This window comes from Zonotrichia albicollis, chromosome 1 (assembly GCF_047830755.1).
Source record: "Zonotrichia albicollis isolate bZonAlb1 chromosome 1, bZonAlb1.hap1, whole genome shotgun sequence".
In the NCBI taxonomy this organism is placed as follows: domain Eukaryota; kingdom Metazoa; phylum Chordata; class Aves; order Passeriformes; family Passerellidae; genus Zonotrichia; species Zonotrichia albicollis.
Window position 1 is genome coordinate 149,320,457 of NC_133819.1, and position 14,045 is coordinate 149,334,501.

The 14,045-nt window shown below is 41.0% G+C and overlaps 1 protein-coding gene across 5 annotated transcripts in view; it reads right to left on the reverse strand.

Moving 5' to 3' along the window:
- Positions 1-14,045, reverse strand: part of FAM135B (family with sequence similarity 135 member B) — a 200,287-nt gene that overhangs the window by 109,753 nt on the left and 76,489 nt on the right. The gene's annotated exons all lie outside the window — the stretch shown is intronic.

The window sequence follows — 14,045 nt, forward strand, 5'->3', positions numbered from 1 at the left end:
GAATCATAGATTACCCTGCATTGGAAGAGACCCACAAGGATCATCAAGGCCAACTTCTGGCCCTGCACAGGACACCCCAAAAATCCCTCCATGTGTCTGAGAAAATTGTCCAAACACTTCTTGCACTCTGGCAGGTGCTGGGACCACTTCCCTGGGGAGCCTGTTCCAGTGCCCAGAACATGAGCGCAGTCTAAAGAGAGGAAAAAACTCATCCTAGTCTTCCTTCACAACCACTTCCATGGATGAGGAATACAAGGCAGCGTTCAGTACAGTACCTAGTGCAGGATATTGTAGCTCAGGATACTTCCACCTCCTTGCAGACCTCCCACCAACCAGCTCTAGCACCATGTTGGTGTTACAAAAGTCTCCCTTTCTCTAGATTTTCCCTCCTTTGGTCTCTTGATTTATAAAGATCTTTAACCCATTGGTGTTTACAGATAGTTTTGGCCTGATTTTTGTCCCAGCCTCTAAGTGCAAGTCTTTTCCAACCTGAACCATTCTGTAACTTTATGAAAACACCAAGTTATCTGTGAACTCCTGTTTACAACATCCCAGGCTACACTCAACAATAAAATCTTTCCAAAGTGTGTAATAGTGAATGACCTAAATCTGTCTTTCTGAGGTTAAAAGCTGAAGAAAGGAGTTTGATGGGGAGAAAACAAAACAAAACTAAACTAAACTAAACTAAAAAGAAGCACCACTCCAGAGGCAAATGTTCCATGTCCTTCACAGCTGAAAGCCCATGTTACTCTACCTGCTTCAGCTGGCAGCTTCTCCCCATCTGGGATCTAATTCCAGCACAACCGTTGACATTTCTAGCTATCTGTTTCAGTCAAGAGCTTGGGCATGAAAACTCTCTGTTTACATGCTAGTTTTCAGAAAAGAAAATAAAAGCAGTCCATATTTTAAATACACACAGCATCTAGTTAAACATAACAGCAATCAAAGCTACCTGACTATTCTCTCCATTATGCTGTTCTTGCACTATGCAGACATTTTTAATTGATGGTATTGATCCTATTTTTTTCTAAAGCAAGTACAAGACTTGCCTTAAGGCCTTTTGAATTTTCATTATAGTTTTATGCAATACAATTTTTTTACTGACAAAAATGCTCTGTGTGGAATACTCACAAAGTCTAATAACTTCCAAATACCAGTAACAGGGTATTAAAGTGATATTACACATTAGTGTAACAGGACACTCCTCCATATGCAGATATTTAAGATTTACCATGTGCCCATTCTACTACATAGCTCCAAAGAATAATATTCTATAACTGTCTGACCACTTTTTTTTAGATTTTTGCTGCTTAGAATTGTGGTGGGTTATCCTTGGCTAACAGCCACATTGCCAACCACATGAGCTGTCCCTCCCCCTCATCAACAGAACAGCAGGAGAAAATAGGCTGAAAAATAGGATGGGATAAAGACAGGGAGATTGCTTACCAGTTATTGCCACTGGCAAAACTGATTCAACTTCTGGGAAATTAATTTAATTCATTCACAACTGGGTAGAAAGAAACGAACCCAAGCATTAAAATGAAACCTCTCTCCAGCTCATTCCCTTCTCCCAGGCTTGGCTTCAGTCTTTTAGACTCCTCTCCTCCCAAGCAGCTCACGGGATGGAGATGGGGGTTTGTGTCAGTCCATAAAGGGAACCCTCAGCTGCTCCCTCCTCTTCACACATTCCCTGCTCCAGTGCAGATGCTTCCACAGGCTGCAGTTCCTCCAGGGAATGTCATACTGGGTACCTCCTGCCACACTATGGGAATGTCACCCTTCCCTCATTGTGTGGCTCATGTTCAGAAACAGCCCACACAGCCCTAAATATTTCCAGTAGGAAATTGATTTCCAACAGCTTTCCTGGTGCTTCTGATTAAGCCACCTAAAGGTGGGGAGATTATGCAGAGGTGCCTAGGGTGACACTTTCAAATAATGGAATCATAGAGTCAGGGAATGGTTTTGGAAGGGACCTTAAAGCCCATCTCATTTACCCCTTGACATGGGCAGGTTCCTCAGAGCTCCATCCAACTTGTCCCTGAACACTTTCAGCATCCAAAACCTTTCTGGGCAATGATGGCCATGCAGTCAAATTTCTCAGCAGACTTAGAGACATTCAGCTCCTGGAGGATGCTGGGCAGACATTTGTTTCCTCATTGCCCAGGCAATTCTGCCTTGTACATCAAAACCACATGAAGATACCTCACTACTGGTGACTTCATAGCAAGGTTAGTTCCAACATTCATTATGTCCTTTGCCAAATGGACCTGGGTGCAAGGACATAAAAGAAATAGGTCTTCATCTAATTAAAACCTTTCCCTATTCATCCCCTAAATTCTGGTAAATTCATTTGGATGACAGAGATGTTGTAGGGGTCACAAGTAGCTGTCTTCCTGTGTGCCCACCAAACTGAACTGGTCAAAGTAAAAATACATAGCAAATTCATAGAAACCTAAGGAACTCTCAGACTAAGATCAGACTCTGAGACTGAAGATCCAGATATAAAGAGAATTCAGACACTAGCAAGTTCTGCACTATTGAGGATTGCCAAAAGTGTAACTCATATTATTTAGGTGACCAGGCATGTTTTAATAAAAAGAATCACAATAAACAATTATTAATAAATTATTTATTGTAGATTATTTGACATCTAATGCCAAAAAGTCTGGCCTTCATAACACAATGACATAAAAGAGTTCTGGTATAAATCATCATGGAATTAGATAGATTCTTCCTAAAGAAAGACTTTGAAGAATGGTCTTCTAGTCAGAAGACATAAGAGGCTTCTAAATGTCCTTTTTGTTGGTTGAGTTGTGCGTATGGGTGCATTGCAAAGGTTTGTACCTCAAGGTGCTCAGCTGGATTAATGGCAGAGGACAGAGATGTACAGCACCTCAGATCCCCCCGACATCTCAGGGATATTCATGGTAAAGAACACACATGGCAGTGAGAATGTTAAAGGCTCAAACTGGTAGATTGAATTACAAATCACAGAGAAATATTAGTGCTCACAATTTATCAGTTTATTATTTTATAAAAATAATACTTTTCCTGAAAATATTTTTAGTGAGAGTTTCACGCAAGATGTTAACAGCTCCAGAGGAGGTAAATAACAGAGATAAATATCACAAGCAGTATATAAAGAAAGAACAGCTTCAGCTTGGGTGGTCAGAAAAACCCAAGGACATCCTTATTTGAGGCATTCACAAGAATGCCTATTGTACAACTAAAATAAGTAACCTCCATACAGGAAATGTAATAAAACTCAGTACCTGTTATGTTATTGCTGGTTGTTGAGTTTGGGTTTTTTTTTCTATTTTTTAGCCATATATCAATATTTAAATCATTAGACAGGCAAACATTATCCATTCCTCCTCAGAGCTTTCTCTAGGCCTTTGGTAAGCAGAGAGGAATTGCCAAACAGTGACTTTATAACCCAGCAAAACCAAAAATATGAAGTTTCTTGCTCCCACATTGTGAAGCTGGATGTTACTCCTAATAGCTTGTACTTTGTGAGGAGGGGTGCCCTGATCAAAACACAGGAAATCAAATATGTTATAAATACACTGCAAGATGCAGAGTCCCACACAATTTCTTCAACAGCAAACACAGATGTGTCTCCATTTCCCCATCTCACTGTGCCACACCTCTTTATTTTACCAGTCTGAGTGACGCTGAGACCAACATATAAAATGAAGCCATGTTATTTTGAGCATAAATAAAACATTTTTTCAGTGCCTCCACAAAAACCCACACTGCTGGGTGACTGAGTACTGTCCTCAGTCCCTGATAAGGGGCAGGACAAGGGGGAATGGCTTCAAACTTGAACAGAATGTATTTCAGTCAGATATTAGGAATAAATTCTTTACTCAGGGGGCAGTGAGGCCCTGGCACAGGTTGCCCAGAGAAGCTTTGGATGCCCCATCCCTTGAAATGTTCAAGGCCAGGTTGGATGTGGTCCTGAGCAACCTGGTGGAAGATGTTTATGCCCTGACAAGGGGTTGGAACAGATGATCTTGAAGGTCTCTTCCAACCCAAAACCTTTATGATTCTAACAGGATGGCAGAAGGAAAATGGGTTTTTTGGGGTACTAAGACCACTCATCAGTTCCAGTGAGGTACTCTGAGCTATAAATGACATAAATCATGCTAAGAATCAACAGGTACACCTGTGTATACACCACACACATACAGTGGGCCTTGTTTTCCTCAAAACAAAGTGAACCATCTCCAGCTGGCTCTAAATATTCTTATCAAGGAGTAGGCTCAGAGTCTGGTCATGCTCACCAGACTCTTCCAATCCCCTCAAGATAAAGAGGGATCTGTTTTGTCTCCTCAGCTCTGCTAGAGTCTGCATAATCTGTTCTCACCTGAGAGGAACATTTGCTGGATGGACCCTGCAGCAGCAGAGCCCTGAGGGTGGGATGCTGCTTGGGAAGGGGCAATTCCAGGGACAGGGCTCCTCCCTCAGTGTAAGAGGCTTTCTCTGAATTTCAGGCTTGGAGAGAAATCCTACAGACAACTACATCTCTTGCCAGCTGAGCAACCCTCTCCAAAATCATGTGAAGCATGACCATAAAAATTACAAAGAACAGAACATGATGTGGAGATCAAAATCTATACTTAAAACTGGAGAATCAGACTGAGGGAGACATTGCAAAGGCCACCAAAATATTTATAGGAGGTCCTTCTCCACAAATGTGTAGGAAAGCACTGCCTGATAGTGATATGGAGCTGACAGTAATGATAAATGAGATATTGCCTCCAAAAATAACAAGCTATTTTTCTTAGAGAGCCTTGGTAGAAGTGGCAAGTGAATTGGACACTTGGTAATACAGACTTACAACAAATACAATAAATCTATAAAGTTACAGAGGGGCTGGCAAAGAGTAGAAGCTGAACAGACATTTTGCAAGGGGAGTGGAATGGACACCTCTTGGGTCCTTGAGTGTGGCCCCAGAAATGCATAAGGCTTTACAGTAGATTTAAGGAAAAGAATAATTAGGGAATAAATGAGAAACTGCAGCCAATTCCTGTTTTACTTCAATTAGGCTGAGTCTGGCTCATTAGAGTTAGGCTAGGCAGTACCTCTTTTTGAGTAAACATCTGGTTTGTGGTTGGTTTTTGTTTTTGGGTTTTTTTTCCTTTTTTAAATGGAAGAGCAGTGCAGAAAAATTTATTTAGACTTCAGTAAAGTAGGGAGAGCATGGAAAATTGCCAGATAATGTGGTACAGGCACTGTGAAGGAAAGATCAGGAAACTGCAAGCTGATTTTAAGAACTAAAGGAACTTGGTACACTTAACTCAGCAAAACAGAGCAATCAAATCCCCTCTCCATCTATAAATATACTGGGAGGAAAATAATCAGGAAGAAAGAAGACTGAGGTACAAGAAAGTATAACATTGGCACAAGAACAAACACATATAAACTCTCCGTGAATAAATCCAGTTTAGACGTAAAAACTGCAGCTGGCAAAGGAGCAAAACTGTGTAAAAAAAAATAAAAATCAAAAGAGCTTCTTCCAGAAGAAGGAATGAAAAAGTCAATTTGGTTTTAGGGGAAGCTCAGTAAATTTCCAAATGATTTATAAGACATGGATCCTTTTTATTTGCAGTACCATTTTATTTATGCAGGCAGCACGTACTACACCAAGTCCCTTCTCTCATGCAAGATAGACTGCATGGGTCATCCTAGTAGCAATGAATTTGCCATTCTCACCCTCACTGCCTATTTGTGAATTTCAAATCTTTAAAATTAAACAATTCAAGTGGCTCCTTTGTTTTCCTGTGGCTGGGCACACATTAAGCCCTGCTGACCTGCACTGACTCTCCTCTCTCCTGGCTCTGCAGCCTCCCCCAGGAGCCTGGCTGCACTGACAGATGTGCTGGGTCACAATCCCTGCACTGACAGATGTGCTGGGTCACAATCCCTGCCCTTGCCTCCCCCTGCACAGGACAGATCTGCTGACACCTCTCAGTCTCATGACACTGAGGTGCTCAGACCTCCTCTCCTAATGTTAGGGTAATAAAATGGTTTTGCTACAGATAACTCATCACATCATCCCTAGTGATCTAACTATAGCACAGGGCAGTTCCTAATTCTAGAGGATTTACATCAAAACCAACAGAGAGCTGGGTGGTACCAGCCCTGTTACTGATGGTCTGGACTCCATCCTTCCTTTCCTTCCTCCTCTCACATTAATAACAGAATATCTCAGCTCTGATCTTCTACTTGTCTTCCCCTGTGATTGGCTTGTAATGACACTGTAAAACTCAGGTTAAGAAGGGTTGACTGGTTCGAGAGAAGCAATTTGTAAGATAATATTGATGCCTCATACCACCAAAGCAGATCAGTCCCATCAGGAGCACTGACAGATCAGACTGCTCCTCCCTGATCATCCCTGCAGCACGGAAATAAAACCTTTGGCTCAGTAGCAGTGTCACAGGAGCCAGACAAGTTCAAGTTCCACCTGCTTAAATTATACCTGAACAGCTCCAAGGCTGAAAAACTCATTCCAGGTTAGGCTGCATTTAAATAAACAATTCTTAAGCTGATACATCCAGCAAACAAACGAGCTCTGTCTGAGCCTCATGAGTCAGTCTGGAGCTCCAGCTGCTCCTCAGACCAGTGTTGGAGGTGTCCTCCAGGAACCCCTGGATATCAGCAAATCTTCTCCATTGAATTACTGCTTCCAGGGAGCCAAGGACTGCAGCACACTGGTTTGGGAGTCAGAGAGAAAAAGCCTAAAAGCCTGACAGGCAAGGAAAAAGATGGATGTCTTCATGAAAACAGCAATAGAGGAGAGCTCAAAATCTCATTGCAAGGCTTAACTTGATGGGCTTTGAACTCCAGGTCTCCAGATGTAAAAAACCTCATTGTCTCTCTAACAACATTAAGAGATCTTTCTGTCCTGTACTGATGATCCCTAGCAGAGGATTGCCAAGTGTGTTACCATCTGAGGCTTCCTGATGGATATTCCAGAAGCTTATGCAGGACAGAGTAAACATCTGCAACCACCAGGCTGATTCCCAGAAAAAAACAACTTAAAAGCAATATCCATTGTGGAATTATAGGGAGAACACCAGGGCAAGGAAGGCAAGCAGACCATGGTTTCTCTTTTCCCTTTAGTGAAACAGGTAAGAGGTATAGCCACAAAAATTCTGTAAGTTTGCATAAAACAATGTAAAATTTTCCTTATTTGGGGTGATAATGTTTAAGGTTGCATATCTAACTGAGTCAATAATATTTGATGGATTTCTAAAGTGCATGAGTTATACAGAAGTGTACTGTGTAAATCCATCCCTATTTTGTATATCAATTCTTTGGTGGGTTCTTTGGCTATTCAAACAAATGAGCGAGGAAAAAGGTGATAATTTTACACCTAAGATTGGAATCAGAGAGATAAATCAGACTGAGGAGCATATCAGCAAAATTACCACATTGTTATTTATGCAAGTACAATGTGCAATACCATGTGCATGAGGAAGCACTACAATATACCCACAAAATATTTCAGACATATCTAAAAAATCCAGACATTTCTCAATTAAATATTATTTCAAGAAGCTTTTCTGACCTAACTCTACCTCAGGCTTCTGGCAGGCTCTAGAATAGCCCAGGAAAAAAGGAGTGTAGGACACAGGACTTAGCAGCAGGCAGGAGGTGGATGCTCACAGAAGTCATCACCACTATTAGCATTTTATTCTCACCTTTCTGGAAATAGGAAGAACACTTCAGACAGCCCAGGGAATCTTACACTCACTTTGGAGGCTATTAGAGGTAGGAGAGGAAGGCTTTTCCAACCCTCAGTGTTGCACACACAGTGACAGCTCTGTCTGGCAATTCCCTTTGTGAAGCCCAGAGCTGCTGCTGTGCCAGGGCTGGTCAGTCAAACACAGCTGCAGTGCTCCAAGTCAGGCTCCATAACCATTTATCACATCAAGTTTCTACAATTCTCATCCCAGTATTATTCTCAAACTCTTTAGATTTTGATGAAGGTAGATCTAAAATTAATGGTGTGGGGAGAGTCATCCATACCCTCCTTGCGGTGCAGTAACAAACTGGTCTCTCAGTAAAAGATAAAGTGGGTCCATGAAAGCAAAGTTTTCACCTACCAAGAGTCTGCATCATGCAGTTAAGATGAAACTGTTCTATTGCAAAGGTATGACAACCTTGTTTTATATTTTTTCTTATTTCTATTATGATAGAAAATGCTGTTTTAAAACCAGATGCTGTCTAGTTCTGCAAACTTGAGAGGTGCTTGGTGTGATTCCTTCTCATCCAAGCAAGCAGTACACATAGGCTCTCAATATCCTCAGAAGGCGCTCAGCATATCCCTGGATCAAAGATGGATATTTATGTCCTGAGTCCAGGATTTAGGGCTGGAAGTTCTCAAGAACACAGTGCTCTGGGCATAATTAGAAAAAATCTACCCAACTTCTAGCAGAAGAGCCACTAAAGTATTTCGGTGCATCACTGAAGGAGAGCCTACAATTGGCACTTGATGCTTTTCAGTCAAGGATTCATTTGGAGCCAGATAAGCCACAACCTTGATTGTTTTTATACATCCAGCTTGTTGTAGTTTCATCAGATCATCTCTCCTCTGCAGAAACTTGCAATTCCACAAGCCATAAAATCTCCAGCCCATGAAACCCTGCAGATCTCTGACAATTACACCAACCAGCTCTCTTTACATCTCCTTTTATGCTCACCTCAGGGACTCTTGCCCTTTTATTCTCATCAAGGTAACAATGCTGTCTTTTATTTAGTCCCATATTCGTCCTTTTAAAGCAATTTGCCCTTTACTTCCCTTTCAGTCATCATAGCAAGGTAGGGGTGAAGAGGAGTGGGCAGTAGAATGGTGAATAAAGAGTAAAGCAATAGAAATGTGCTTTAGTGTTGGAAAAGAAAGGCAGTGAAAGGAAAGGGCAGAAAAATTAGGACTCCAATAAGGATAGGAGCACTTATATTCTTGTATCAAAAGCAATAGGAAACCTTGAGAACATAATTTAATTTAGTCTCACAGTCAAGTAGTAACCTTTTCCAATCTGTTCTTATATCATATGAAGAGCTAAAGATGAGAGATTTTGTGCTTTTCTAACTGAAGCACCTGGAAAAACATTCTGATTATATGAGAGAGAGAATTAACCCTCACCTGTTTTGGGTGCAATCAAGAGATTCTAAAAATTATTTAATATATATAAAATTAGCAGAATATTCCTGAAGCTGAAGTCAAACCCTTATATTACATATATTTTTTTTAGTTCAATAAGGCAAACATCATGTCTCATGAGATTTCTAAAGTGCTTCTGTGCTTGTGGAGTGAAATGGATAAACAGGATTGGAGATGGGGTTATTTACACTGCATTTTATTTTGTATCCCACTCCTGGAAACAGGAGAAAAATGAAAATGATAGGCATGAAATGACTTCTCAGAAGCTGTTGCTTTAAAACTTGTACAATTGTTTTTCACATCTCAGAACTTCTCAGAAATTTGAAAGCCAAAGTGACCTTGAAACAAAGATGCAAACTACTGGGGACACAATGTCTAATCCAGCAGACCAAGGAGAGACTTTCACTTTATTCACAGCCTGATAATTTTCTAAACCCAAATGAATACAAAATCTGAGTATCTTCTAGCCACTGACCCTGAATTAGATTCCAAAAGAAGCAGGTTCAGGGAAGTGAGCACAGTGGAGATGCAGTGTGACCTGGCACACCGTGAATCACGATCCTAGGACAAGTCTCTTTACTTAGTTCATCCAGCAGATCCCTAAATTCTGCTGTCACTAAATTGGCCAGCTCAAACACCAGGCTGACCACTTGCTGTGGTGGAACAAAGCCGTGCAGATAGGTGAAGTTGTGTGGTCTCAGACCCGTTTTGTCTCATGGCTATGCCTGCAACTCTCACAATTGCAGGATGGTCTCCAGGTCCTTGATCCCAGACAGACAGTGCTCTGGTATTGATCTGCCATCACTGGACTCAATTTCAGTCTTCAGCAAAAAGAGGAGCTGCATTACCTTACTGCAATTGGAAAGAGCCTCCACCGAGGCCTGACATTTGCTGGAGCCCAAGGGAATTCACACTCACTGGCACCTCTGTCCCAAAGCAATTTGGGGTCCCAGGCTCTCCTTCCAGCACTGACCCAGCACATCAGGCCTGGGCTCTGCTCAGGTGCATCAGCAAGGTGGGAGCATCAGGCAAGAGCACACAGCACATTCCCAAGGGAATGAATGCAGAACTCCATGCAACTGAGCCCAGGGGTGGCTGATCAGTACCACAGCAAAGAGAAATACAAAATTCAGCATTTCTATCTGGGTCCAGCTCAGTTCTTAAGGTGAGAAAACAGAAATTTTGCTTCAGTGGTTTCTGCTGAAATGCAGCTTTATTTGTTATGAGGGGAGTTTGTTTTTTCATTCAACTCACAAGAATATTAAAAAATCTCAAGCTGGAAGGGACCCATCACTGGGTTCAAGCAATCACTGAGTCCAAGTCTTTCATAGGACTAACTAAAACTACTCCACATGACTGAGAGCATCATCCAGACACTCCTTGAACATCAACAGCCATTTTCTAAGATGTCTCATATGAGTTTCAGAGAGGAATTTGATCCTGCTCTTTTGGATCCTGATTCCTAGAACTCATTACAACTCAATGTTGTCCCATTAAAGAGAAAGGGATTGCAATGGTCCATTTCTTCTCAAAATTAGGTTCTTAATTCAGACAGACAGATTTATTTATGAGGGTAACCCCTGTGAGACATAAACAGAGACTGATGTGTCTGTGTCATACATGTACAAATAATGATACTGAAAAACAAACAAACAAACAGCATTTCCTATTCTGAGACTAAAAACCCCAGAATCAGAAATCAGAATCTGAAAAAATCAGTACAGAATCAGAAAAAATCAGTACAAAATCAGAAAAAAAACCACTCAAAGAACAACTAGGAAATGTGGACACTTTTCAGTGTCAGAATAGAATGAGGAGCAAAAATTACATGTTTGTACAAAACATAATTTTTTGATGTTTCACACAGCCTGTACAACTCCATAAGAAAAGAAAGTGATGTGCCACAAAACTGTAATACCTCTGCTCCTGTTATAATTATTTTCTAGGACTAGAAGTATAATGTTTAGTGAAGGACAAATTAGAGCTTTAGTGTCAGGGAGGAAAGGACCATTTGAGATTGTCCTCTCAAATGATAAAACAGGATGTAGAACATGGAGAACAACTGCACAGAAACCAGGACTTTGCTAAATAATTATTGGAGCCTGTATGTCTGAGAAAGCAAATTTCAGTTCTTGAAAAACATGGCAATTGATGGATAAATTCTTTTTTAAAAGGAAAATTTAATGGGGGGCAAGAAATTAAGGAATAGTAAGAACAGTTAAAACTTAGGAGTAACATCAAAGACTTCTAGAATGCTTACAGAATATGAAGTAGAATTTTTGCAAGCAGAAATAAAATAAAGAATTTATGAATATAATAAGTTTTTATTAGCAAAGGAACAAAACCATTAAGAATTTACAGCCTCTGACAAAGAAATAGGAAAACTGGTAGCACAGATGGAAGAACTGGAGAATAGAAGTAATGAGGTCTTAGAGACTGTAAGCTGGTTGGAACAACAACTACAAAGAATTAAGAAAGTGGTAAGAGAATTAAAAGAAAACAAAGAAAGATTACAACAGCAACAGTACAGTAACCAGATTCAGATGTCTGCTTGCAGTTTAAATTGGATGATACAAAGCATGGCTACCTACAGAAGGCAGCTCTGATTAAGTGCTGAAGGAACTGTTGGAGGCAGAACAGGAAGCAGTAGTGACAAAAGAGAGATTGCAGCCTTGTTAGAAAAAATAGAACCATATAGAGATAATTTCATCAGTATAAATTAGGAGATGTTACAGCTGAAGTGACAGTTAGAGATGCAGGAAAAGCACAGGATTTCAACCATCACTCAGTTTTGGTCAGGGAATGCACACCTGGAGATGGACCTGGGTGCTCTGGCTTGGCCTGGGTCAGCTGCTACTTCCTCACTCCCCTGCCTCAAAAGAACAGCAAGAGAAATGAAAACAAAAAAATGTTCTTGACTCAAGATGAAGATAGAGCACTTACTATCACAGGGTAAACAGACATGGTTTGGGTAAAATAATTTGTTTACATTTAAAAGCAGAGTAGGCTGATAATAAACAAAAATAAACCTTTTTCCCTACATAAACTCCTTTTTTTTTTTTTTTGAGACTGAGCCAGCCATATTCTTTGATTCCTGACTGCTCTTCCTGCCTTTTTCCCAGTTTCAACCTTGCTCCTTCCTTCCCAGCTCCTCCTTTCCCCACAGAGCCCCTCCCTGCTGTCCCTGCTTGCAGCTCCTGCACAGGAACCCTCCAGATTTTATTTTCCAAAAAATAGCTTCAAGAGATAGATTTGTGATAATATATCACAATTCCATTCCTAACCTTTCTCAAGAAATGGGTCATCTCTATATCTACTCACTCAAACAAAACTCATTGCTAAATGTGGGATTTTGCCAATTCACCCATGTTTGTCGTTGAAGTGCTGGCAGCATTGAGGGGACACTTACCCCTCTACTGAGGATGAATACTCTCTTCTAAAAGCACACTCAGTGCTGGCACAAGCCTGACAGCTCTAGAGATGGAAATCCCATTTTCTGCAGAATGGATTCAGCACTAACAACTACACTGAAATCTTTTCACAATGTTTTTTTGTCAATATGAGTCCTCAGTCCTTTACAGAAAATCTATACAGAGAGGTGAAAAGAGTTTTCATTCCCAATTGTATCATGAATCTGTCCCCTCTTCTCAAGCTCTGATCTCATCTTGAGCTAATCCTAAAAATATTAATAATATAAGAATTCACAAAACCTTGTGTTTCAGAAATTTTGTCCCAGAAGAAATTATTCACAGATGAAAAAATAGAATCAGAGCAATACTGAACAACACAGCAGCAGAGACAAATGATGATGTATCCACCTGAGCAGCCACCAAACTCTGGAAACACCAAGAGTTTGCAGACACTTATCTTTGCAGCAATAAAACCTCCAAGCTGCTTGCAACTCTGCACTTGGTAGGAGGGGAGCTTATTTCCAAAACAGCTAGAAGTGAAACCCACACTTATCTTCTAGCAGGATTCATGGAAAAACTATCTCCATAGAGTCACAGAGTAATAGAATAGCCTAGAATGAAAGTGATCTCAAAAGATAATCCAGTTCAGCCTTTCATGGGAATGGAAGCCAGGAGATCATCCAGCAGCCTTTTCTAGACCAGTCACATCTAGAAAACCTCCGGAGATGGGGACTCTACAATGACCCAACCCCTGAGGTTGTTCCAGTGAATTATTTTTCTCTCTTAAAAAAAATTCTTTCTTCTCAGGGATGAAACCTTTTCTGGTGTAAATTGCCCTTTGTCTTCTCCATGAGGCTCCTCATAAAGAGACAGTGTGTCCTCTTCACAGTTACCCTGGAATACTAATTGAGACACTGTCAGGAGATCCCCCCTGAGCCTTCTCCTCTCCAGGGAGATGAAACCTTCAGTCAGAAGAGATCTCCTGTCATCCCTCAGAGGTCAGGTCTTTGGTTATGTCATCCCAGGGCTAGGACCCTGCCAAACTTCACACAGTTGCTGTTGCCTGCTGTTCCAGCCTGTCCAGGTCCCTCCTGACATCTCCACCTCACCATCACCTTGAATTCCTCAGCCAACACAGTGAGGGTTCAGTCAATCCGTCCATCCAGGTCATTTATGGATTTGCCATCCACCTTAGAGAATGAAAATCTCACTGGCTCCCTTTAACAGTTTCTCTACTATCCTTAATTTCTCAGTGGAACCTGAACTCAGTGGATTTTGTACCTTGCTAATTTGGCTAGGAAGCAATCTTTAAAAATAAAGGATATTATCTGCCACCAGGCTAATCTTGGGATTGGACCATCCTAACAGGCTTGACCATCATCTAAGTTCTGCAGAGTCCTGAAGGAGAGCAGCACATCAAGAATAATACAGCATTGCTTACAATGAGGGAAGCATTAGGACCT